Source organism: Aulonocara stuartgranti (assembly GCF_965226115.1).
Source record: "Aulonocara stuartgranti genome assembly, chromosome: 10".
NCBI lineage: Eukaryota > Metazoa > Chordata > Actinopteri > Cichliformes > Cichlidae > Aulonocara > Aulonocara stuartgranti.
The window spans coordinates 24,156,618-24,162,273 of NC_138946.1; positions in this window are offsets into that span (position 1 = coordinate 24,156,618).

Below are 5,656 nucleotides of genomic sequence, written 5' to 3' on the forward strand. Positions count from 1 at the left end.
CTTGGGAGTGGGTGGGTGGGTGTTTTTTTTTTTTTTTGTTTGTTTTTTTTTTGGGGGGGGGGGGGGGTCAACTCGCCGTATTCCTGTTTTTACCTCTCGCCTTTATTTCAGCTGGAGAAACATCAACCAAACGTGCAGTTCGCTCCTCCTGTCTCTCCAGCTCAGCTCGCAGTTAGGAGAAGGGGTAACGTTTGAAGAGGGCCTCTTACTATTGCTCCTTTTATACAGACTTTATATGCAAAGTGGCTGCCGAAGCAATTTCTTTGAATTCTACACTGTATGGACTTGCTGTGCAGTCGAGTCGTTGCTGACCTCAGATGTTTGTACTCGAGAGACAAATCGAAAGGAAGTTTCTCTTTAATTGTCATGAACTGAAGGGCCAGTGTCTCTGTGAGTGTCCGTATGTGCGTACAGTTTTTTCTTCTTTTTTTTTTTGTTCTCTTTTTTTGCACTTGAAAAGAGGAAAGTTGTTACTGTGTGTAAACCAGTGCATTGCTTATTTGTGGGAACTGGATTAACCTGGTTTGTATTTTACTGCTTCTTTTTAGATATTGTGTTACTCCCTGTACCAAATACTGAGTTTAAGGATATTGATTCATTGGTGTGATGATGATGATGATGATGATGATGATGATGATGGGGTAACTCAAGAGAAAAAGTAGACCACCCCGTTCCTAAAGGGGGTAAGAACTCTTCAGGTTTGCCTATCAGAGTAATGCTGTGCTGATTCGCTGTCCTTCTTCCTCCAGAGACCTAAAAAAAACCTCATGTTATCGAACCTGTGATGCTCTTCTGTGCCCCCCTTCCCACCCTTTTCATAATGGATTGTTAATCTTAAGCAAATGTAATATTTTCATATTGTAATAACTGGTCCTCGTATTTAGAAAACATTTTTACCTTCATGTACCGACTATACTCTTCATAATTCTTTGAGGTGCACTGTGACAAATACAATGCTGCTATATCACAAAGACTATTATTCTGCACGTCACATTTAGCCGATGCCAGAAGCTAAAGGTGACAGATACAAAGTGGGCTCGAATACAGAGGCCCTGCTTCCATTGTTTGAATTCAATCCAGGCTTCTTTGTGCTGCCTCGGTGCGGTGTATTAATCTCAAAGCGACTTCGTGCACAACTGTAGGATCTGTAGCTGTCCTGTTGGTCTTCCTTTACAAGCATGACTGGATGGAAAGAAAGAGTCAAATGTAGCAGTTTCTAAAAGCTCATCTCATTCCTGACAGTGGTTAAAAAGTCTGTGATGTCTTTTTCTGCAGATTAAATCTATTCCAAACACAGAAGAAACAATTTATGGGTGAATTCTAATTAGCTGATTATTCCTAACCGATTTTGAACCATCGTGAGGTTTTTTTCAGCAGGTGATGGTGCAGATGTGGAAGCAGTTCTGCTTCAGTGTTCTTTGCAAATAAGCCCACATTTTGACTTGTTTGAGAGGCAGTTGTTACGTAGCATTACTAGCAGAAGAAAATCCTGGCAGACAAAAACTGGGGGACAGCATCTAACAACCATTGGGGAATTTTGCAGCAGTTGCACCTACAGCCACTAAATTCAGTGGTTTCAGTTTTGTGTTGCCATTGTTGTAACAAGCACATTTTTATTAAATAGAGTCAAAATAACTACTGAATGAATTGCCATGAAATTACATTTTAAGTCTTCATCAGTAGATGACGAGTTATTAAAACATTGCTGCCTGTGAGCTTCAGCTGTGCTTTGATGTTCATCACTAGCTAAACTTCATCATGCATGCTCACAGTAACAGTGGTTAGCACAGTGATCTTTAACTGTTTTTATACACACATGTGAGTCCAGATGCGCTATCAATGCTAAGAAGTTGGCACCAGACATGCTGGCTCCAAAGCTACTGGACAGCTACTGATGGACTACCGATGTTAGTAATTATGAGAGAAGTAAACACAAGAAATGTACCAATGGTTTGCAGATGCAGCCCACAGATACTGTCTCCCATGATTTTCTTCAGATGGAAATCAGTAAAAGTCATCTACGTAAGACTTTGGAACATTTTATTCCCGAAATGTGGGCTTGTTCTCAGAAAGCCGAAATATCTCTGCACCAGCACTGGCTTCAGTACAGCGTCAGTGGTAAATGATAGCCCAAACCAGCACTGTTGTCATGGTGCAGTGCTGTTCTAGACATAATACGAACTTTTGGGGGGGGGGGGGTTGTTTTTAAGTGCATTACAGAAATGTGGTATGCCTCAAAACAGAAGTGTATTGCGCATAAACCTTCATAGTTTTAGCTGCTAGAGTTTCTGCGGATTTTTTTTTTTATCTCCATGAGATCAAGAACAAGTTGCCCAAAGTGATTTTTGTTGGGGGTTTTTTGTTTTTTTATTTTGTTTATTGGTCGACAAGTTGAAGCCTGAGCTATAATAATGCCTAAGGAAAAAGTTCCTTCAACTGAAGAAAAACTCTTTACCTGACTTTCACATTCAGGCATTTTGCCTGAATATATTTAGACCTGGTTTCATTTCTATCCGTGTAAAACAGAATATATTCTTAGCATAAACATGCTTTGAGTCTTATAAACTCTGAGAATATTGAGTAGACCTCAGAAATAGTCCAAAACAATACATCAAAAAATTATAGTGTAGCACAAAACAATATGCAAAAAAAACTAGTGGTGTTATTCTTAAATATTCTTCAGAGAATCTGTAACTAGCAAATCAGCCAGTGTCAGCCTTCTGATATATATCTCTGATGTACACCGGCCTTCATTGAGGCTTCCGGGACCTGCCAGAGAGAAATGAAGTTTGGAAGCTTAAAGTTTTGAAATGTAAATGATGAAAAAAGTGATGTGGGTTCAAATTCTTATCCAGGCAGGAGTCTTGTGCAACACAAAAGCACACCAGCTGCAAATAAGGTTCTTTGTGGAAATGCTGTCTGGACAGTGGCTGCTAACAAACTCGTTCATTCATGTACTTTCTCTTCCATTTCTTACATGTTTGATTAGCAGCAGCTCTGATTACACGGGTTCCTGTGTTGGTGACATGACTGAAGATTTCCCATCAAGTGATTAAACTGCTGTCTTGTCTCTCTTTTGTTGGTTATAGCTGAATATGATAATGTTACCATAATAGCATCCCTAAAGTGTGTGGTGCAAAACCTGATGGCTGGATTGTGAAGTTGTTCTCCGTGTTTATTTCTAGTAACCACACTGGAACTGGCTCTTTTAATAAAGAAATTCTGAGAAATGATTATGTCTGGGAGTGTGTGTTGTACATTTAAAAACACAAACACAAACATCCAGTGCACTGTGATAGGCTGATGTGCGCCCTCTTGACCGATCACCAGCACTCTCTGAATGGAGTCAGTAGTGTCTGTTTGGAAAGTATTGAACGCTTAGGTTTCCGTCAATACAAATGACCAATTGCAATTGATGATTCTTATGATCACCCCACCCAGATCTGCTTTGCTCATCATTATATAAAACTGGTTTGGGATTCACAGCACTGCGATGGAGCACCCCGGGGCAGATCGATCAGAGACAGAGAGGTTAAAACCAACTCAGCATCTGCCTGGTAATAACCGCTTCAAATAAAAGCAATACTGCATCAACTATATGTAACTGTGGGGACCACATCACAATGAACCTTTTCCTTGTGCATCAGTCCATACTGAAATACAGTACCTTGCAAAATGTAGGCACCTAACATGTCTAGATCAATTTGTGAATTTTGTAGTCACAAATATCCATGAATTCATTTATTGAGGCTAGTCGCATGAAGTCACCTGACTTCCTGCACACATTGCTAGAACGTTGTCAGCCATATTGGATGTGACACAACCACCATTTCCTAGGGAAAAATATGTCTTCCCCAGCTGGTTGGCAGGGGTTTGGGACTGGACCAGTGATCACTTTGGTTGCTAGCCAGTTGCTATGGTTGCCTGTAACTTTTCATGTTTATCTGCAAATACTTGCTACTAACTATACTAACTACTATTTGGGCAGTAGAAAAACATAAATGGAGACTGTTCACCTTCAAAGTAAAAGTTGCAACTCAGCATTGCAGCTGACATGTTTCAAAAGTCACAACTTCTGCTTTGAAGGTGAACCTTGTGTTGCAGTTTTCATGGTTTCACGACAGATTGGAGAGTCCTGGACAGTGTTCGTAGACAAGTCTGTCACTTCACCGCAATTTGATTTATACAGCGCCAAATCAAAACACTAAACTCAAAGTGTTTTATCTTTTTAGGTAAGTACCCTACAATAATACAGAGAAAATCTCAAGCAAAAGTGAGAAGGAAAAACTCCCTTTTGACACAAAGAAATCTCGATCAGAATCAGGCGTGCATCTGCTGGAGAGGCATGCATCTGCTGCGACTGGTTCGGGGAGAGGGCAAAAGGAGAGAGCAGAGGGGTTCTGTTCAAACTATGACCATACAATGTCCTAGTGACCAAAGGAGCCACGAGGAGGTTTTTGCCAACCGGTTAGGGATTAAGCATGTTTCCATAGCAACAGATGGTTGCCAGGAGGTCACTGACAAGATGTAGACCTGCATGACTGGTGCTTTAGCAGCCAGCTTCCCAGCAACCACTTGCAACCAGTCAGGAAATACACATATTTGCTTGCCAGATGGTTGCAGACCAGTCCCTAGGCCTCCACGAGTGATACATTATTCACTTGATCCTACATTGTCACTATAATTGTCAAACAAATGGTGGACAAGTTAACATTGCATGGTTAGGGGTGATGTGTATGCAAAGCCTCGGTATAATAAATTTTGTTTCCTGGAAGATGAATCCCAATGACTGGGGTAATTCCCTGGCTCTTTTTTTTAGCACTATCATAAGACTCATGAAGTATTGGTTGGTTATGTTGATATTTGGTGCATACATTCATATTTCTCTGTAGACATAAACTTTATCATTGAGCCTTTCATTCTCCATCTAATCAACTTAGCAGCCATCTTGGATTGAATCCATGTATTTACTTTGCAGTCTGTATCTAAGTGAATGGGGAGAGCCATAAATTGAGAGTTATATCCAGTAAAGCAAGAAAAAAAAAGGTTTGGCAAAACGTTGCACCAAGTTAAGTTTTTTCCCCCATTAAGTTGTACTTGTACTACACGTGCACATGCATTGTTTCACATTACAGCTTTTAAAACCTTCCCATTTCAGCTGTTGATTGGACTACATGGGTGATAACTATCTTTCATGTTCAGAATTCTCCCATAAATTTCTATTCAGGATCCTTTGAGTGCCTTATCTAATGTCTTTGCTGCCACCTGCCAGCATTGTGAGCATGTTAGCAGTCTGATGTTGTACTGCCTAGCAAACACAGACAGTATAAAAGAAGCTCCCATGATGTCCTATTGTGAAGCATTAAGCTGAATATTTTTGGTGTTACCATCTGTGTGTTTTCGAACCAGATATGACGAGCGAGGGGTGGATCTGACTGTGGCTCTAATAATGACCATGATTCACACAGTGATCTTCATGTTTTATTCAGTACGACCTGAAACCAGCGTGTGAGCCCATTAAGTCATCAGGATAGCTTTTACTGAGGTTGTGGACCAAAGGAACCGAGAGCTGTTTTTCCATGGATTTCCAGAAAACTTATTGCAGTCAGAAGAGCCGTTTCCTCCTCCTCCTTATACTTTCACGTGCTCCCTTTAG